Source organism: Cydia splendana, chromosome 10 (genome assembly GCF_910591565.1).
Source record: "Cydia splendana chromosome 10, ilCydSple1.2, whole genome shotgun sequence".
Taxonomy (NCBI): domain Eukaryota; kingdom Metazoa; phylum Arthropoda; class Insecta; order Lepidoptera; family Tortricidae; genus Cydia; species Cydia splendana.
The window spans coordinates 4,732,667-4,755,696 of NC_085969.1; the positions used below are offsets into that span (position 1 = coordinate 4,732,667).

General features: G+C 36.9%; 1 protein-coding gene across 2 annotated transcripts in view; it reads left to right on the top strand.

Annotated features, from left to right (window-relative positions):
• LOC134794177 (leucine zipper putative tumor suppressor 2 homolog) overlaps positions 1 to 23,030 on the top strand; it is a 120,169-nt gene that overhangs the window by 12,851 nt on the left and 84,288 nt on the right. The window lies entirely within an intron of this gene.

The following is a 23,030-nucleotide window of genomic DNA, read 5'->3' on the forward strand; positions in this document are numbered from 1 at the left end:
ACTATACAGTGTGTGTCTTTCATAACGACACTAATTTTAAGGGCTGAAAGTATAAGTCCTAATGAACTGAAATTAGCATATTTAGTTAAAAAATAAAAAATAAAAATTTTCATACAAATTAATTGGGCACGCAATGTATCAGTAATAAATTTTATTAAACTTAACAATTGACATGTGATTTCATTGAAATTTCGCTCTTAGTGACATCCTGACACCTATTACAATTACCTACATCGTACATGTCGGTGACACTTTTGATTGACAAGACCGTCAAAAATCATGACAAGTGACCTTGTTCGTAAGAAAAGGACTTAACCGCCCTGCTATCGCGAAACACTTTACGAAGTTTCTCCTCTCTTTCTCACTCACAAAAGTTGCTTGAGGAGAAACTTCGCAAGTGTTTCTTGGTCAAAGTTCGATTAACGCACGGTAAAGATGCTAGATCTTGCAAAGCTTCGCCATACATTAGAATCATATCCGCTAATTCTTGCGAGGTATGAGGCGATGGTCGTGGCATTTTGGCAAGAAAATTATGACATGACAATTTCATGAAAAAAGTCACCTAAATTTACGTCAACCTACCTGCATCCTGTCATACCAGCCAGTGATAATAAATGTATGTGCAGTGCACATACATTTATTATCACTTCTTAGAAATCACATTACCTAGTTCAAACATGCTTATTAAATTTATTAGGAATGTCTGTGTTGATCAACAAACTCGATGTTATCTTGACACTTCAACCCAATCAATGTGAAGTTGTCAATCGGTACTTAAACGAAACGATTATCTGATTCCGCCTTCTTAGTTAACACAAAGTTACCTACTTACATCAATCTTTGACTGCACTTTGTGCAGTGATTTTTGATATCAGTGTAGTTCAGTGAATTAGCGATTCATAAATGTGGTGGCTAAGACACAGAAAGATTTGTTGATGTAAATTTGTTGTGCTAGTGTGGTCAAAATCGCGTATGTTTTAAATTGCAGTGTTTTCTAGTGGATAATTCAGTAAATAAGTTAACGTCGGCAACAGTTCCGAGTTAAGTACTTTAATGTTTTGATCGAATTTAAATGGAAACGAAACTAGCTCTTCCTCTCTGAAACGTCAAATAAATGTTTGCATAACATTGCTGCTCGAGAATTAAAAAAAAATTAAATACTCTTAATAATAAAAGGTAATCGTTATATTCTTTTGATAAAACTGTTAACAGCACTATCGTTACTTAAAACCAATGTCGTTATGAAAGACACACACTGTATACATAAAGGCAATATTTCACCGACAAAATCGCAATCGTTCATACCACTTCAAGATTAGGGTTACCAGATTACAGGAATTTTCCTGACATGTCAGGAATTTCAGCCTTTTGTCAGAAATGGGGACGGAACACGAAAATGTCAGGAATTTTTTGAATTGATAGATTTTTTTATAAAGTACATTATTATTTACTGAAATTAATCCAAAAACAAGATGGACTCTCTGTGACCTTGACGTCACGGTCACATATCGTTTTGTTCGGGGCGTTTCGCTAGTGAAGTACTGTCGGACTTTGACTATCATTTCTGACTTTTGTATTGCTTTCATGCAATGGGTCCCATATAGACATTTGATCTTAAAAACAAACCTGATCGATTGATACCATAAATGAAAATTAGTCATCTAGCCTATTAATATGTAAGAAACAACAATTTCCTTTAATTTATAACTAGTCAATGTTCTAGGATATAAAAATACCGCTAAGGTTATATACTAACGAGTTATTTATATAGGGAAACCATAAAACTATTAATGGACTACTGTCCATCAGATGCCTCACTGAAACGTCAGTACCTGCACGGATTTCATGGTCGCAGTTTTATCACCTGTCATGTCATGCGTCACTTTCGCACTTTCATACTTGTTAGAATGTGACAGGCATGGTGACAGGTGATAAAAAGGCGACCATCTTAGCCCTACTGATGTTACTTAACTAGAATAACTATAGAAGTCAAGACTAGAGCTCAAAAATGACCCCATTTCTGCCTCGATTGCCGCGAGCGACTCAACTGTAACTGCGCACAACGTGACAACGTCAAAAAATGTTAAGGATAACTCACGTTAGACCGGGCCGTGTCCGGGCCGGAGCTTCAGGGGCTTACTTTTCTATGACATGACAGGCGATCACGTGATTTCATAGAAAAAGATGCGCCTGAAGCTCCGGCCCGGTCTAGAATTTTATTTTAGCTAATCCAAACTTTTAGTGACCCGTCACAACTTCTTTTAATAGCTGTACGGTTACCATCAGTTTGTCACTGACATAAACGCCGTCGAGAACGTAATTTACTTTCTATACATCTCGCTCGCACTCGCATATTAGTGCAAACGGGATGTATAGAAAGTAAATTACGTTCTCGACGGCGTTTATGTCAGTGACAAACTGATGGTAACCGTACTGGTGTAGTCTGAATCATAACGATATACAGAGAGAGAGAGAATATTTCACGCCTCATTTTTTCTTTGTCTCTATGTAAAAGTTGGTAAGTTATTCGCATTAAAATGCAGTTATAACAAAACCATTTACGAGCTATTCAGAGTCGGTTCTACCTATATATGGACTACACATGTTTAGTTCGCTAAACTTATGGTCTGAACTGAACCATACCTACCTACCTATAATATTGTCAAATATCTATGGTCTAAATCTAGATATGCGTGCTGAAAATCGGTGAAAGCCGCCAAATTGCCATTTTAAACAGCGAAAGTGGAACGTTATTGATATTTTCGGAAATTCGGTATTTTAAATGGAAGGGAAAGTGATAATTACACCTTGGAATAGTCAGAAAAAGAAAATAAAACTGCATAAAAGAGATCGCAACCTAACGTTTCTTTTTTACGCCTTTATGTGGCTTTTCTTCAGAGAAAGGTCCTTGTGCTACATGTGCATAAGGATCCTTCTCTGTGGAAAGCCGCATAGGTATATTAAAGTAAGTGCCCTAACAGCGGGCATCTCAGACTCGAGCCTCCGAATAAAGGTTCCGTCAACAATTTCATAGGTTTCATTTTTATCTAAATAGGTAACAGTAAAGAAAATAGGCGATATTGTATGATTTGTTTACCTTAGATATTTACTCCAAGAAATTTGCATAAAGTGTACCTACCATGCATTATTAAAATTGTAATTTTTTTTTCGTTCTCTGAACAGGACTCAAGTCTCTACAAAAGAAGTAAAAAGAACGACTTAATTATAAGAGTCTCAAAAACTGAGTCGAGACTCAAAACAGAGGACTCGAATCTTAATCCTAGGTACCCTATGCCAAAGTACACGGACCCGCAAATTAATTAATAATAGCATTCTAACAGTACTAGACCCCACATGGTCATCAGATACAATACGATGCTTCATTAGTTGCATCGGTAAAGCTCCTTGCCTATACGAATCCCATTCAATACGTCAATCAAAATTGAAGCTTATTTACTTGTTTTAAAGTTCATGATTCTCATGGCATGGTCGTCAGGATGCCGTTAAAACTATAGAACGCGCACTAAAGTAGTCCCTAAATGTCAAACTAAACTTTATGCTTGAAAGCTAAGGTTCAATTTTCTTTGGACTTTGACTCAGCGCGTTATAAGAATCATATGCTAAAAGCGCCAATTAGAGTCCACCTGCACCAAAGCATCTATCAATGTCGGAGGCTAGGGTTGACACCTGAAGGTTTTAATTAGTGTACTCAGTAAATATGCTGTGAAACAGTAAGTGTAACAACACAAGATCGCTTGATGACAAAGGACATAGAGTTAGGCCAAGAAAAGTCTGCAACGATTTTGATAGCACACGCAGTGCAAGTGTTATTTTAAACGCCAAAATTCTATAAAATTAGACGGTTAAAATAAATAATACTTGCACTGCGTGTGCTATTAAAATCGTTGCAGACTTGTCTTGATCTAACTCTAATGCCGGCTACACACGTAACTATAAATCGTAGCGATTAATCTATGCAGTCCGATTTGCGCAGTTTTATCTACCGTGTGTATGACAAATCGTTGTCGATTATCGTAACGATTTGTAATACACACGGTAGATAAAACTGCGCAAATCGGACTGCACAGATTAATCGCTACGACTTATACTTAACGTGTGTAGCCGGGTAACGTGGACTGCTAAGGAAGCTAGACAACTGGACAATCGGCAACTGTAAACAAGAAAGTTAAACAAAAAGTTTTGCGAACTACATCGTGGTGACATATTATTAATTTGCGATGATCTAAATTTTTAGTATTCCGTACAAAACTTTGTTTTAATATACCTACCTATAGCAAAAAGGCAAAATTTGATTTCCCGAAACTACTGGGCCTAAAATTTTGGAAAAAAACACAGAAAATAAATCTTTTCCTATAGCTTACAAGAAAACCTAAAAAAAGTCTACGGTTAAGCGTGAGTCGGACTTAAAAAAACATTGTTAAAGAATACTTGCACTTGGCCAGTTTTTTTCCAATAGATGGTCAAGCAAATCTTGTCAGTAGAAAAAGGCGCGAAATTCAAATTTTCTAGAAGACGATATCCCTTCGCGCCTACATTTTTCAATTTTGCCGCCTTTTTCTACTGACAAGATTTACTTGACCATCATATACATGTAGCCAACCCTAAAAACGTTTCATTTCACGGGGCCGTCTTATCCTTATCCCTGCTCGTCAAGCGTTGATTTCCAATACATCGGATCGGAACGTATCATTGAGGCAACGACAAACTTTTTTTACTTTTAATCCATTGTGTGAAAAGGTCACGGCTTTAATTGGCATTAAATTACTATTATTGTTGTCTCTGGTATCGTTAGTGCTTAATTGCTAATTATTTGCTGGGTTGTTGAGATATATCTATGTTGCTAAAGCTTAATATTTCAGTACTTACATTTAGCATCAGTAGTAGGGAATGTAAAGATTTATTAAAACGTGTTTAGTGTTTACTTATAACCGGATTTATCGCGAATTTGTTAGAGCTAGACCAAGATAACTCTGCAACGACTTTGACAGCACAGAATGTGCAAGTGTTATTTATTATTATAGGTACCTAGGTACGTCATAATTTCATAGAAGTTTGACGTTTAAAATAACACTTGCACAGTCTAGGCTATCAAAATCCGCGACCACGACCAGTGAAACCTGCGTCGAAACGTCGGTAAAAATTACTTAACAAAATAAATTCGCGATAGACCCGGTTACCGGACCCATGTAAACATTTTTGCGTGAAGAACAATTTGCTATATGAACATTCGTTTTCGTAAAATAAGTTACTTATTATAGGAGTCATATTTTTTTAAAAGTTTGCTTTAAAGTTTGGGTATCATATATGTTTGTGAAAAAAAAGTATTTATGTACTTTATTTAAGTATGACGATGATTTCCTTCACTGAAAAGCTACTGGTACTTACACGTAAATAATTATCAAATGTTGTTTATTCAACTCCTTGTTGAAATACAGGGTTCGAACCCGTGATTCTTGGAATGAAAGTCACACCACACGCCTTACCTCTAAGTAACTAAAGCGAGCTGCGAAATTTGCGGCTGATGGTAGGTACTTATTCGATTAAGAAGATTTATAAACAATATCTAATATCCCGCGTTTAGTTACGGCGACAGCTTAATCGCCGACATATCAGAACCTTGGGGAAGCAGCGCCGCGGGCGAGCACTAGCAAGCCGCAAGCCGCAACTGTGTCAGCAACTTCGTGCGGCCAAGTGCCCCACTTCAGTACAATATACTTGTATTAGAGACAGGTTAATAATAAGGACTGTGCGCATAGTTACCACAAGGGATTGTTATGCCATTTAGGGTTCAAACCACTGAGCACATATTGCGGCGCTATTCACTCCTATCCTGGCTCAGCTGAGGATCTGGATGCACTGACACCCGACGTAGTTACCTGGCTTAACAACCTCAAAGCTGTACTCTGATTGCGTAATCATGCATGCCATACGATTAAATAAATAATAAAAATCATTTATTTCAGACGTAAGTCCATTGGGGTTAGTATCATTATTACTAAACTTAAAATTAGGGTTAATATTATTAAAACTAAATAATGCAATATAATTAAAAAATAAAATAAAACAAAACTAACTTAACCTATGACCCGGTACATACGGAACTGGCGCATGCAGACCAAGCCAGTGCCTCATTAGGGGGCTGTCCCACGTTTCTGAAACAATGCCCAGGATTCTATTGGGGCTGTCCCGTATCCTGCTCAATAAATAGGGTTCTTGCTAAATTGGAAATTCTATAGCGTAAGTATTGAACAACCAATTTAGCTAGGACTCTAAATGGCGCAATAATCGCGGAGCACGCGCGGTACATCTGCCCACACATCACATAACCACCGCAACGCTACTAAAGAAAGGACGCTCGGCACGAGGAATTTCGTACATTGACCCGCCTGTTCCTATCTCTATCGCACGCGCGTAGTTATATTGCTGTCGCATTCATGATGGCAATGACACTGTGCGAGGGAATAATTGAGGAGTCTTTTGAAAAGGGCTTATTTTTCTATGGATATTTCTTCAACATAAAATGTCACTTTTAACACTGACAGATCGGTATCATATCGAATAACTAAGACTCGAATTGGCCTATTAGTTATTTAGCAGCTTAGCGTGGATTATTATTTAGATATCTGTTAACCCGTCGAACGCCCATCATACAACAAATTGATGCAAAGCAATTTGACCCATATTGATCTGTAGTAACACACGTCTGATACTCAGTCGCCACGACTCAAATCGAGTTAGTATCACACGTGTGATACTATGGCGCTCCACGGGTCAAGCAGGCCCTCTCTTCTATATACATAGAGTTACACCTTACTAATGTTTCACAACAACATCAAAACTCCACCAACACAATAATTATAAAGAATCACAGAGGAGATTACCAGTCTTTAAATATATTTGTCTCTCCATAAACCTACTACTGTAGTCCAGTTATGGAGCTTTACTTGAACCTTAACATTATTACAATAGAGTCTAAAATAATGGTCTTATTTATTTGTGTTCAGCCGGTTCCCACCGATACCGGATGTGGATACGAATATCTATAAATATGATGAACGGTCGGCTTTAAGTGCATGTTGCCTTATTTTTTCAATGGAATATGCAAATTCTCACGTTATGACCATTATTTATGATGAAAGTGAAATACATGTTTATGGCGGTGTAGATTAACGCCAGTGTGCATCTACCTTTAGGATTTACGAAAATTACTACTTATTAAAGGCAATAATATAATAATGAAGAAATGAATGGTTTACATAAGCAGAAATATGGTGGGAGTGTTTCTAAGGTTACCTACCTTAGAAACACTTCCACCATATTTCTGCTGCCTATAGTATTTTAATCAGAAAAATAAAAACTGAAATAGGTACGACAATAACAATGCTAATTATCGAGTGAAACACAAAAATTTTCACCACAAAAAGAGAAAAAACTGAAACATTACAAATCAAATCCAAATGAAAGCTATTAAATATTTATCACTCAAAATCATCACTTAAAAGTCAGCCGACATGAGGAAGCAATTCGAAATTGGCATATTAATCTTGTGGATAAAGGATGACTCACGTTAGACCGGGCCGTGTCCGGGCCGGAGCTTCCGGCGCTTACTTTTCTATGACATGACAGGCGATCACATGATGCTTTCCATAGAAAATGGTGCCCCGGAAGCTGCGGCCCGGACACGGCCCGGTCTAACGTGAGTCAATTGAGTCATCCTTAAATTGCAATTTTCTCGTTTTACGAATAAAGAGAGCTTTTACGAGCTGGTGTGGTGAAAAATAAATTATTGCCAAAACCTTGTACTGGCAGGTATTTATATCAGTCAGCCATTGTAGGCAGTGATTGCTTCTAACTGTTACAAAATATTCTTCAATAGGTTTTGCAACCCACGCTAAAACGCATCAATTTCGAAGGTAATCCTTAACCTGACTAATTTTTACAAGTGTTTGACAGCCATTGTGCCTGTAATTAATCATTAAAATGATCATTTAGTGTTCATCATAATGATTGACAGTTACACATACACAAGGTTTGATCTTGGTTAAAAGAGGAGAAATAACACTGACAACCATAGACTACACGTTATGTTATGTTATGTTATGTTATGTTACGTGTTGTGTTACGTTACGTCTTGGTTCGGAAGAATAGATAAATAAAAAGATGTAATAGAACAGCACTAGGTTTCTTAAAATCTCAGGTTTTATAAAGCTTCAAGTTAAAATGTATCCCACCAAAAACATTTTCATGTAAAATGTTACCAAGAGTGCCAAGACGAGACTATATGGCTCGCAATGTCAAAAAGTTATCAGTACGGATATGATGGTCGTTCTACGTGACAGTGTGATAAAACGGTGTCCGTCACTTTCAATTCCGCGGTGTTAAGAAGTGACGGATATTTTGTTACGGGGATAAAGCCATCCATAATAGGCCTGCAGATCTCATGTAGAGCTAAGCTTCTATTATAAACTTTACTCGCCCTAACTTCACAAACTCTACACCTTAGTCAAAAATGTGGCCTGGCCGTTTCGTTCAGGGCTTGGAACCGGTATTGAAATACCTGTTAATATTGTTCCAAAACCGTTATATTATTTAGTTTATTAAAAAACCGATTAATTGATGGAACGCGAACTAAAAAATTACGTTCTCTCTCCTAACCGGTAAGAAGAGGGAACTGAACTTTATGGTTCGCAGGGAACGATATAATACCGGTTACTCTTGGCTTTCGGAGACTCTCGGTTAAACTCGTTGTCATACGTGAAAGATATAGCAATACGTACTCGTTCTATCTCGCTTTGATATTTTCAATTTAACCGGTTAATTTCGTTCCACAGAAACGTAAAGCGAACGAATTACGCATAAATCAGTATCTTAATAGAACAATTCTTTAACCGGTAACCGCAAACGGAAACGAAATCCTTTTCGTTCCCGGGTGAATGACCGAAACCGGTTTGAAAAATAAAACGGTTTCCGAGCCCTGGTTTCGTTACCGTCACATGGGCGTAACGTGAAACATTTTAGCCCGTGTTTGCAATCTCACTGCAGATATACCTAGACTCTCCGAAACCTAGATCCATGCATCACAAACCAGGTTTCCTCAGTTCCGATTGCTTCGCCTAGATCACGTAGAAGGGACCCTGGGAACGCAATTTGACCCAGTGCGGAGAAAGCTCGCTGTAATGAAATTTTGAAGCACAATAAGTGGTTGTTATTGGTCATGTAGGGTTGCCTCTTGCGACAATGCGGTTTTTTCTAATCTTTGTTTACGACACAGAAAAAATACGGAACACTAATAATAATTAGCCGAACTCATTGAGTAAGTAATTATAGAAACCGGCCAAGTGCGAGTTGGACTCACGCACGAAGGGTTCCGTATCATTACGCAAAAAAACGACAAAAAAATCACTTTTGTTGTATGGGAGCCCTACTTAAATATTTGTTTTATTTTATTTTTAGTATTTGTTTTAGCAGCAACAGAAATACATTATCTGTGAAAATTTCAACTGTCTAATAACGGTTCTCGAGTTACAGCCTGGTGACAGACAGACGGACAGACAGCGGAGTCTTAGTAATAGCACAGGTAATAGGGTCTCGTTTTTACCCTTTGGGTACGGAACCCTAAAAATACTGAACTTAAGTCATCATTCGCTTGCCCTTATCCCATTCATTTGGGGTCGGCGCAGCATTCTTTTTCATCCATACCTCTCTCTCGCCTGTGCTCATTATTCACTTGTGTTTGTTTGATATAATCACTCATCCACCTTTTCCTCGTTTTTCCTCTCCCGTTACTTCCCTCCACATTCATAATTAACTGAACTTAATTAATAAAATAATTTTGTTGTTACAAACCGACTTGTTGGCTAGTGTACTTTGCAATTCCCAATTTTTGCAAATGTGCATAAAGGCGGACGACGCACGGACAAACTCCATAAGTGGTATTTCAAAGTTGCAAGCAAGCAATAGCGTGGTGTGGTTTCATGTAAACATATTCCTTGTTGACAACCCTATTATACGTACAACGTGGTTGCCCTACAACAGTGACAACCCTATGCATGAACGGACTTCAAAAGCGATTTTTCAAGTCGGACCAAACAGCGAAAGTATTGTTTGATAACATAGCATAGCGCAACCACAACTGAAAAGGTTGTCTAGAGCGATTTTTCTTTATAATAAACACCAACATAACTTTACCGTTAAAAAAACTAGATCTGCACTAGCGTCGAACCATTTTTTTGTGCACTAGCAGTAAACTTAAGTTGGTGTTACCCGTCGTATTTCATTTGTGCAGTCTTTTGTTGAATATGATTTGTTATGTAACTGTTGCATAATGCCTAATTTCACTTCTTGTTTGTCCTTTGGCATCTAAATGTTGTTCGCATTAAATATTATGCAATGGGATCTTTAATGGTTTATACCTACGTAAGGGACTGGACTTTGCACTTGGTTGGTTTTTTATCAACTGTATATCAGTGGGAGCAGCACGGTTCCATTTTTATCGTCTATCACTATGCGCGTCCCTTTCGCACTTACGTACTTGTTAGAACGTGACAGGCATGGTGACAAGGGATAAAAACGCGACCGTGCTAAGCCGCCTGGACTTTTGTGTACTACAATAAATGCCTACTTCTTTTCTTTCAGGTAAGTAATATCACATTTCAATGTTTCTACGGGACCAAAAGTGTGTGTATCAAAGTCCGCTTTAAACTTTGGGAACCCCTGGCCCAGAGCATAGAGGTAAGATACTTAATGCCTGCTGGAAAGGCGCGGAAACCCTTATCAATAAAAAACATGTTGTTTTCTTAATTTATTTATGGTAATCACAAACTTAAAAGGGCGGGCTAAATTTTTAGGGTTGACAACTTCACAAAGGTTCGGGAAAACTGATGACGTCTTTCCTGTAGATAATACGAAAGTTACAATTTGGGTACATTAATTTTACCGATGCTTTAATTATAGAGCTTGTAGAAGTTGAAGGTTGTTAACATGCCTATAAGGTTCTGGCCTTCTGGCTACAACATTAGCCTTTAAAGACCATTTATTTTATGATGTCCATCAAATGTCCACAGGAAAGATGCATAACCTCAACTCATACTAAAAAAAGTTTTTGGCCTATCTATGTTAAAGTGGTCATGGTCTTTGTAATATTGTACTATTTAGTTTGTTTTTTATTTTCATTTTATTTTGACGATCATAAATATCAAATATTGTGTCATTATCCTATTTAGCACCACTGTTGTTAGCAACATTCCGAGTTGGCAATTTCGACTACATAATTATGCCAACATAATTTCTATTACATATTCTAGTTGCCTATCAATCTTGCTTTACATTCGCTCAATCAGGTGAAAGCGATAACAAATAAGAATAACAGGCGATTGTCGAAAGTGGTCCCACAGTGGGTCAGCCGACATGTGGCCACTTGGCCAGGTACTGATGAACAGTGGATCTTATATTTTAAGAGCCAACAGGAGTGGTCATTCCTCCATACAAACGTAGTCCTCGTTTTCCTCCGTGGTTTTTGAAGCTAGAGCAATGATTTTTTCAACACAGATTAATATTGTCCATATCTGTGTCGGACCGTTTTGCTTTTTTTGATATTTTTGTTTTTTAAGGCGCTAGAGCCCTTCAAAAACGGCCAAAATGGCCTAATAGACTATGCCGCAATGAGAGGCGTGGTATTCAAAACTGATATCAATTAGCCAAAAAAGCAAAACGGTCCGACACAGATAATTTCATAATCATTTAGATTTCCAAATTTGGTTACGATTGGTTAAGTTTTGGGGGAGGAAAAAGAGGACTACGAAACCTCGATTTTTGTCATTTTTACGCAGGATTTTTCGCCTCAGCTGCAGTTGTCCCTATCGCACTAATTTTAGGGGCGGAGTCAAGTTTCTAAATACGTACACAGCCAGAAAAGTGATGGGCAATAGTCGACATTTAATGTCGATAATCTAGTGATGTAAGAAGTTATCGATAAACCGTCTTGTGTGAAAATATCTAGATCCTAAGATACAAGGGGTTTTGGGTTGAGAGTAGGGAACACATTTTTGTAGTTATGATATACAATCTATTATGAACTTTTTGATTCTAATATTTCAAATTAGAAATCAAAATCAAAAATATTTGATTGCATGGTTAAAATGGGTTAACAAAATTTTTAGGTACCTACAGGCACGCTTCGTAATTGTCGAGCAATTTAGGGTCCTAGCTGAATTGGTTGTTCCATACTTACTCGTGCTCTATGGAATGTCCAATTTAGCTAGAACCCTAAATGGCTCAACAATCACGGAGCGTGACAACTGCATAATCGACGTTTGATATGACTATTGAATCCGAGCTTTTTGATCATGAATCATGATAAAACAAAATTTTAGAAGGTCGCAGAATAGTGGATTTAAAATATTTATTTTCTGTGATCTCAAATATCAGGCACGATCATACAAATTGTACATTTGCTGATCTTGCCTTTGTCATTGAAAGACGTAAGGGTTTACACAGAGAATATATATTTAAGTGTAATATGTGCAAAAAAAAGGAAACGATACACTCTGAAGACCCAAAAAGAAAATGTTAGTAAATACTGCTCCTCCCCATGGTTACTTGGTTCCTTATTCAACCTACCTGAAATTAAACGAGTAGGTTAGTAAATTATATCATTTTACATTATAAAGTTAAATGTTTAGGTATCTCAATCACTTACTCACTGGTGGACATGGACGCAAAATTTTTGCCCATCTACTTATACTATCTTATAAAAAATGAAATTTTGAAAGTTAGCACGCTTAAAGTTCGTTTTTTTTGCATTAAGGTAACAGATTTTGACATGTCTTATTAAAAATTACCATTGAAAAATAAGTCATAGCAAATATGTTAGAATTATAAATCATATTAATCATATTAATGAGCAAGAGCACCCTAAACCGGCGAGCGTGTATGAGGAATGTTATGAATGTGAAGGAAGCGAAAGTGGTATGTCAGGATCGTAGCAAGTGGAAATCCGTGGTCTCTGCCTACCCCTCCGGGAAATAGGCGTGATTGTATGTATGTATGTATGTATGTATTAATCATATACTTTTTTATATTCTTTTGCTTTCATAAGTAATATAAACTAATTTTTGAAAGCGTTTTTCAATAATTATTAATAAAAAGACACGTCATGATTGTTTACCTTCTTTCTAATGCTAAAAAATAACGAACTATAATAACCGGGCCTTATTTGGTACAGAACATTGATTTGATAGGTACATCGGATATTCTGGGCCCCTGAGTTTGTTACGTAAAGGACAAAATGGTGACATGTGGTTAGAGCTGATACTGTTAAACTAGTGGTTCTGTGCGCTAAGTATAAAAAATAAGCTTCAGCGAACTCATTAAGCCTAGAAAAAACCCTACACCCTACTGCCACTTAAGTCAGTCTTGAGTCTTTGAATCAATTTCCGTAGTAGTACTACTACTACTAAGGTACTAGGAGGTAATAAGGCCTATAGTAGGTATAATAAGGCCTACCTGAAAAATAATGTTCTTACAACAGTGTAACCGTGTTAGTTATTTGAGTAACATATATGTAAAGTGATACAATTAAAAGCTAACAGCAAACCAGTACATAAATTATATCTTATGTACTTCTTATGAATTACACTCTTATAAAGGTTTCGTCTAATTACGCTTAATTACTTGAATAAAGGTAGATGAATTGCGTGCGGTCCAATAGGTAACCACAACTCACGGAGTCCAAAACAATAAGCTGATCAGCAAAGTCAAGTAAACAAAGCCAAGTCACAGTAGTAGAAAGATTATCGAGTTCCGTAAACGTAAGCCGGGTCAAAAAATTCAATCGCAACACAGTAAGTAATAAGTGAACGCCTCGTGGCAGTAACGCACGAAAAATAACATTGCAAATTGTCGGCAATGAGGCGCGCGCGGGTGCAAGCGTACGCATCTGTGTGCGTGCATTACACACACAAATACAGTCTCTCACGCCCCGTCAGAGCGACGGGTATATTCAGCTTGAAATCTCAAAATTGACTTTTAGCTCAGCTCCCGTTTCGTCTTAAGGGACCGTCAGCAACTTATTTATTTATTATATTTATGTTGTGAGCCATAGGTGCCTACTAAAATAAAGCTAATTTAACGGTTTAACTCACACACGTATTTGTAGTCACTCGCGACATGTTTAGGATAACCTGGCTCTCAATTTTCAAGCACTAACGGTCTGGCCACGAACTTGCGCTACTGGCTTCGGCTAAGGCGAAAACCATAGGTGGGAACGAAAGGTCCGATCGCTGTGCCTCGCTCCAACCTATGGTTGTCGTTGTCGCCAGCCGAAGCCAGTCGCGTAATGTCGTGGCCAGGCCGTAACCGTGCATGAGCACGAAGTCACGAGGTCTACAGTTCACAGAGCCACTAGTTCAGTATGGATTCAAATTGGTATTACAACCTAAAGGGGCCCACTGATTAACAGTCCGCCGGACGGTATCGGCCTGTCAGTTAGTACAAAATTTTGACAGTTCCGAACAACTGACAAGCCGATACCGTCCGGCGGACTGTTAATCAGTGGGCTTAAAACTTGAACCAGTAATCACAGTTCGACACATAGATGGCTCCCCGTCCGATAAGCTCGAGAAAGCCGCCCGCGGCTCTGGCACGAATGAAGGCCGCCTGCGCAGCGAAAGTTTATGACATTCGACACTGGGTCAAGTGCAAGTGCAAGGTGCTAGTCCCAATGGCATCCCGATAAACTCGTAAAGTCCTGTAGGGTTAATATGGTCGGCTCTTTATCAGTTGTCACCATGCCTGTTACGTTCTAACAAATACGTAAGTGCGAAAGTGACGCATGGTATGATAGATGATACAAATGCGACCATGATACCGTTTCTGAAAGCGATTCGAAAAGCTCATTAAATATTTTTTACAATGTAAGTGTAAAGGGGCCCACTGATTAACAGTCCGCCGGGCGGTATCGGCCTGTCAGTTGTTCGGAACTGTCAAAATTTTGTTGCAACTGACAGGCCGACACCGTCCGGCGGCCTGTTAATCAGTGGGCCCCTTAAAGTGTGAGCTTTTTGTGAAATTTATATTTCTGATTATCAAACAGAATTAATTTTACCATTTTTATGCAACAGTTGTGTAATCATAACATCAAGTTATAATAAAACAGTAAGTATTAACTTAGTGGAATGTCAAGCTGCTAAAGCCGATAATAATACAATCAAATTTCACTAAAAATAACACTTAATTTAAGTCTTTGTCAGACAAAAAGAATCGGTTCCAATGTGTATTGAATTTGTACCACAACTCTGTTTAAATTGGATGTAAAACTCTATTAAAAGAAAGTATGAGTGTGCTTAATAACAATTCCCCATCTCAATTGTAATGTACTTAATTGAAGGACGTTCCCATACATTACAAGACCTCCCCTCACGCATTTTGATTATTTCTATTAAATTAATCACTCAATTAGTCACTTATTTTTTCTTGTGTTATTGTGATGCACAATTTAAACTATGTCCTTATTATTTTCTTTTACGGTGCAGCTTTTTAATAAAGTACCAATTGTTGAAATACTATCGCTTGCAACATTACAGAAAAGTAAAGTATACCTATGGATAGATTTAAAAGGGGAAAAATCACTGTGTTGGTGAGACTTGAACTCACGCCTCTGTCAAATAATTTATAGAATAGAATCGTTCGCAGACGTTTCTGCTTGTTTTAAAATTAAATTACCTATAGATAAGTTAGGCTTTTAGGAGCCTGTAATTACTTATATGCATTTTTGGACAACATTTTTTTAAATTAAAATTTGTTTTGTCAATATGTTCACTATATTAAAGTGCATTGGGATAACTTCGAAGGGGGGATAATTTTGGAAATGGCAAATGTCTATAAATCCAGAAGCTCTTCATACTTTAACAACACGATACTTACGAAGGCATCTTGCGTACTGTTGCTACTGTAGAAAGACTATAATTTTCAATATTATCTCGCTTTCGAAGTTACCCCAATGCACCTTGTATACCTCCTAAGGCCCAGCCATACAAATGAAAAATCCAAAATTTGTTACTGAAATTTGAAGCTATAGTGTAGAAAATAGAGTTGATTTTGCATTGTTGGAAAATTGAACGAACCAAAGCAAAAACGTCTCTGTTCCAATTGAATAGGATTTAAATTTCATCGAACTAAGGAGGTACTATAGGTAGGATCTTGGGCCTCAGGAGGATAAATCCCCGGTAGGTATATTGCGTTGGAAGTCTACCAAAAAGTAATGTTTACTCTCGCACGCATCCGGATACATGTGAAATGTACGAAATATACGAAATTTATCGACATAATAATATTTTGCAACCGCTAAAGCAATGCCTTTTATATTTATTGTATTATAATACCCTTATCTTTATAGACGTGCGAACTTTTTATTGTTATGTAATTTTATATGTCGGTCCTCATTTTATTCGAAGTTTTCTTAAATGTAATCTTTATTTTTTTGCATTGGGTTTAAAAACGCAAAGCTTTACGAAGATAGCGCTCTCGGCGTATTATGGATGGTTTTATCCACGTGATAAAATAACGGATAGAAAGTGTCGGACTCTGTTTTATCACGCTGTCACGTAGACATAGAACGACCATCATATCTACACATCGGTAACTCGTGGCATTTAGGTAGCACTTAAAAGATTAATTAATTTTTTAGTGGTTTCTTTTTCTCGACTCGTATAGGGAGAACATTGTCACATCACTAGTCTGTTAGAAATTGTCAAGTGCTACCTAAGTGCCACGAGTTACCGATGTGTGCTCATCACTAATATTTTAAGTGCTACCTAAATGCCACGAGTTACCGATGTGTGCTCATCACTAATATTTTAAGTGCTACCTAAATGCCACGAGTTACCGATGTGTAATCATATCTATAACAGAAGCGGCATCATGGTCACATTTTTATCACCTGTCATGCCATGCGTTAGAACGTGACATGCATGGTGACAAATGATAAAGAGCCGACCATCTTAGCCCTACAGGCTACGATTTCAGTGATATATATGTATGTGTATTGTACCTACTTATATGAACTTTCGTCAGTTCCATTGCCAGGCTTAAAAATAACCTGACTGATTTCTTATGGAGTTATTCATAAAGCGTTACTGGCCTAAATTAGCTATGAATCGTTTGTCTTTATCTGTCATTTTGACTTATGTATTTGTAAGAAAGGGGTAAAACATAATTTAACTAAATCAGGCCCGTAAAGTTTTATGAATAAGGGGGTTAGTATTAGGCTTCACGAGCTTACAATTATAGTTGTTAAGATAGATCATTAACTCTGTAACGATTTTGACAGCACAGACTGTGCAAGTGTTATTTATACGTCATAAAGTTCATAGAAGTTTGGCGATTAAAATAACACTTGTACACTCCGGGCTATCAAATTCGCTGCAGACTTATCTTGGTCTAACTCTAACACTATGCTTACTTCAGAAATATTTTGAGAATTTAAAAACAGAACATGTAATTATCTAAATCACGCTTTCTTCTTCTTTCTTACAATCTTAGATTATTATTTGTTAGGTTTTATTTTGTAAAGTGACATCCACCTCATGCGTCTCTAAAACTTTTTGAAAAACATGTCTTTGTTCCCATGCCCCGACCATAGACTCCATGGTCACTTTTTAGGGTTCCGTACCCAAAGGGTAAAAACGGGACCCCATTACTAAGACTCCGCTGTCCGTCTGTCTGTCTGTCCGTCTCTCTGCTGTTTGTCTGTCACCAGGCTGTATTTCATGAACCGTGATAGCTTAAGGCAGTTTAAATTTTCACAGATGATGTATTTCTGTTGCCGCTATAACAGCAAATACTAAAAACAGAATAAAATAGATATTTAAGTGGGGCCCCATACAACAAACGTGATTTTTTGCCGTTTTTTGCTTAATGGTACGAAGCCCTTCGTGCGCGAGTCCGACTCGCTCTTGGCCGGTTTTTAATCTCTCGGGTCAATTTCTCTAATAGAGAACAAGAGCATACCGCATTATTTCCAACTTTCACAAACTCTTATTTCGCATTAACGCTCATTACAATTTGAACTTTAAATACACGAGTTAAAGCTGCTTTTGGCATATAGGTTTATGAATATGAGAGGTTATCAAAGTCATCCTTCAATTTGTATGGAGTCAAAGTTCAGTTTAAATGAATCCCTTTGTCATAAGTCGAATGGTTGGGCCGTCAATTATAAATGAATGGGTACTTACTTTCTCGTGTCTATTTGTACTTGTGTAGACGGGTTTTGGAAATTGTGAATTTGTATGATGCTTTTTAATGAGTTTTAACGTTGTAGGTAAAGAAAAAGGCCCTGTAAAAAGTGTAAAACTCCGATTTTTAGTCTTGTCTTACCTGTCTACTCATAATTAATAAATATAGGGTGTTACCACACCAATCGATCGATGGCATCGATCGACGTCGACTGTTCCATGTCAACGTCGATCGATGTCATCGATCGATTGGTGGGGCAACACCTTAAGGGTCTCCCCAGATATATCGACGCGCATTCGGCAAAAGCCGATAGGAAAAAGCTTTATGTCCACGCAATAAGAGCGAAAAAGCCGTCGACGCGTCGGCAGGCGCCGGCCGATGCGAGCCGAGCCGAACGACGACTTTTTCGCTCTTATTGCGTGGACATAAAGCTTTTTCCTATCGGCTTTTGCCGAATGCGCGTCGATATATCTGGGGAGACCCTAAGAGAGTCATAAACATTCCCCTTGTTATTGTAACTATATATCTATCTATCTAAAGCCAAGTGTATGTAGTACCTAAATATAAACTTAGAACAATCATATAATTCCTTAGCTTAACTAGTAATTACCGCGGGTCTGCTCGTATCGTATGTTGCAGTTAATTGAATAATTCTATTCAACGACATTAATTGGAGCGGCCCTTATGCTGTAATTGTCTATGGTATAGTCTATGGTAGACAATAGGGGCTATAAACTCTGTGGCCAATTAGCGTTAACTTCATTTTTAAACGTTTGAATTTAGAACAGTTTATTTTGTGGGCACTCGTTGTATTAATCAGCAAAATGTCAATTAGGTACATGGTGGTTACAAATTGATTGTTCGCTCAATACAAAACCTATTTTATTTATTATACAGTGTGGAAAGATAAGTCGGGCTTTGGAGGGAAACTACCTTAAATCCTTATGTTGGCTCATTTTACTTAAAGGAGACATTCCTTTATTTTTAAAAAGAAACAAAACTGCATTCAAATATCTTTCTTTTATTTTTAAATTTTGCTTGTATAAAAAAATGTTGAGTACTAAATATTAGATTTTATGGATATTTTGTACGACAGACGAGTGTAAGACCTAATGTTTCTTGGAGAAATGTTATCATTAACATTAACTGTATCGACTGTTTATTTTTTGGAATTTTTAGTCGGTTTGAGTCCCGGGCGAGGCAAGCGAGTTTTAGAAAATCTTTGAAAGCAGTTTTGTTTCTTTTTAAAAATAAAGGAATGTCTCCTTTAAGTAAAATGAGCCAACTTAAGAATTTAAGGTAGTTTCCCTCCAGGGCCCGACTTATCTTTCCACACTGTATAACGATATTAAAGTCACAGATTTTACAGGCATTTGTCTTATGGTATAATATACCTAATTACTTTTTATTTTTACATGGGAATATAGAACTGGCTTAATTAGAGACCAGAAATAATTTTGCTTATGTTTATTTAGGCATGTTTTTATAACTTTGTGTTGAAAATGCTTTTCTAACCTTATATTATTTATAATAAATAAAGCATTTCGCGAATTTGTAACTAATAAAAGTAATAAATAATAAATTACGACAGTTGTTAGGTAGTACATACATGTTAAGATCAAGATCACCAACTTTAATTGAAAACAATTACTACCTACCTTATTCTTATTACTTACTTATAGGTTAATTGAAAACAATTACTACCTACCTTATTCTTATTACTTACATAAAGGTTAATTGAAAACAATTACTACCTACCTTATTCTTATTACTTACTTATAGATATACGAAGTAAGGTAGTACATACATGTTAAGATCAAGATCACTAACTTTAATTGAAAACAATTACTACCTACCTTATTCTTATTACTTACTTATAGGTATACGAAGTAAGTAAATTGCCACTTAAGCGATTTTTCATTTATTAGAAGAAAATCATTCAATGAAAAAGCGCAAAGCAAAAAGCTCACGACCTTTCAATGTCATTAAATTACGTCAAATTCACTAGAAAACTAGTAAAAAGTGAATATGAACAATGCTCATTGTTATACGTAACGTGAAATTAAGACATAACTGGATGTGACTGCGACGGATCGCAGTTAGCTACGTCCCATTGTGAAATCAACCGTAAGTCGACGTGATTCTGTCTATAAGTAATAGATGGACGTTACCTGTTTTTTTTTAACTAATGGCTTGTGGACGTGAAAATTTAAATTCATATCGTCATAATTATAGCTGAATTTTCATTTTGGCCAATTTTGCATGACAATAGACGAGGTTTATGATTTTGTTTTGTTTGCGAGATTACGTATTTAACACTTCATTCGAAATTACGCACTGGAGGCCACAAAGGCTGAAAAGAGAAAGCTATAAATTATTATGCAGGTACCTACCTACTGCCAGTTTGTTATTGGTTGAAAGGTGAATGTAATTTTGATTCGTTTATTTATACCTAAATTTATAGTATAAGTGAAAAAGTAATGTTTTACTGATTTTCTATAGGTAAGGTTATTTTGAACGTGATGATATGAATAATGGAAACTTAAAACCAAAGATTATTGTCCAACCGAAACATGATTTTTATGCCCAGATATAAATTTCGGTCGGACACTAAGTGACACTAACGTAAATAAAGTAACGGCGCGCGGCCGATTGATCCGCTAGACTTTTGGTCATAAATAAACCTTCGACCGAAACATGATTTTTATGCCGAAACCTACCAAAAACGAAACCACGACGGACACTAATTATTAATACCTACCAAAGACCCCGGACCGACTGTCTTGGCACACTTGGCGACTGGCTTGGCACCGCATTTTAAAAAGCCAGAGATAACAAGAGTTGTATTTTTCTTCTCTCTTTCTTTTAGTTCTTGAAATATATCTGCTATGGAAAATTATTTGAATCAAGAAATTATACTTAAACAAAACAAATACATCACTTCCAGCAAGCCGCCGATACACGTTTCTCAAGGAAGCGAACTTGAACCTTCAGGCGGAATGCTATTGTCACAGCAGATAAGACGGCATTGACGGTGATATCCTGATATCGTACAGATCGTCATCTCCATTGTTAGGGATGCTGTGCTTTTCGATATCGCGGGAGTGTAGGGATTTCAAACACGCTGACAAATGTACAAAAGCTCTTAGTATTATTTCGTAAGTTGTTAATTGTATAGCAATTTGTTGATAATATGATGTAGTATTTCATCGCTTTTTTAAAGAACTACTACAATGATCTTTTAAAAGATCATTCATATACAGGGTGATTCATGAGACGTGAGCAGGACTAATCCTGCACACTCAGTAACTGATAATTGATCGATCACCTTCGTATTTAGGTGAAACAACCACACTTTTTCCCATTTTTTTACTTTTTGGTGAGCGCAAATTTAATTCTTTACAATCATGATCACCCTACAAGACCTAATTAATAAACATAAAACCTCTTTAACCGTAATGACAGCATTTTGATTACGAAGCAAATAGATTGTCAAACTTGAGTGAGATACGAGAGTTTTCAAAAGTAACCAGACCGTGATGACAGTGATGACATTCAATTTGACACAGAATATCGGTAGTTTAGTCTTCTAATTTTAGGGTGACCATGCATGTCGTAAATAAATTTATAACTTTTTTTTAAACACGACTAGAAAATTAACGTTAAACTCACTAACACTGATACGAAACAGTTGCTTATATACTGGGTCAAGCAGATCTTGTCAGTAGAAAAAGGCGCGAAATTCAAATTTCCTATGAGACGATATCCCTTCGCGCATACATTTTTCAAATTTGCCGCCTTTTTCTACTGACAAGATCTGCTTGACCAGCTTTAATTTACGAAATGCGCAGTGTAGTCCTGCTCACGTCTCCTGAATCTTCCTGTAGATATTTAAGACATATTGTATTAAAAATAAGGTGTTTTATTTTTAATACAATATGTCTTCAATAAGTTATTCGTTGTTAAACAATTTAATAGGTAGGTAGGTCTGTCTGTGCTATTTCCTCCTATCCTTACACATCTAATACACGTTATTTTTTTACAAGATTAAATCTCAGAGGGAAAGTGAATGAGGAAGCACTGAGATATCGAAAAAATACCTCAGATGGCGATAGAAAAAAAATAAAACAATGCCTACTTTATGGGAACTACCACAGATACAATCTGGTCGGTTATAATAACTGAAAAGCGTATGGCAATTTGTTTTTTCTATTTGTATTGTTTTAGATTCCCGGTCTTCGGCCAATTTGTCTTGCGGACGTGATGGGATCTCCAGAAATGGCCCTATTGTTAGGAACGTTCAGTTATTTTGTAACGCAATATCGTTGTGAAATGGCTACTGATGCTGCGATTCCGATTGTAAGAGAGCCGTCAGATAAATTCAATTGTTGTTTTTTTAATGTTCGTTGCGCGTTCGGGAGATCACGCTTTCTGCCAATCATCTTTTTTAAGTGTATTGATGGCATTATGCAACTTCATTTTTTTAAATCTTTATATGTAAAAATAAAAAATATTTTTAGTAGGTATAGGTATCCCGTACAAAATGTGAATAGGACGGTATGGTACGAGTACTGTTTCCAATAGTTATCTAAGAAATGACTGGCAGACCGTAAGACAGTTAAATAACTGGAGTACTTAATACTCTTAATAGATATAGTTTGGCAAGCCATTTCCGTCAGTAGAAAAAGGCGGTAAATTAAAAAAATGTAGGCGCGAAGGGTTGGTCCTACCATAGAAAATTTGATTTTGGCGCCTTTCTACTGACAAAGTGGTTTTGC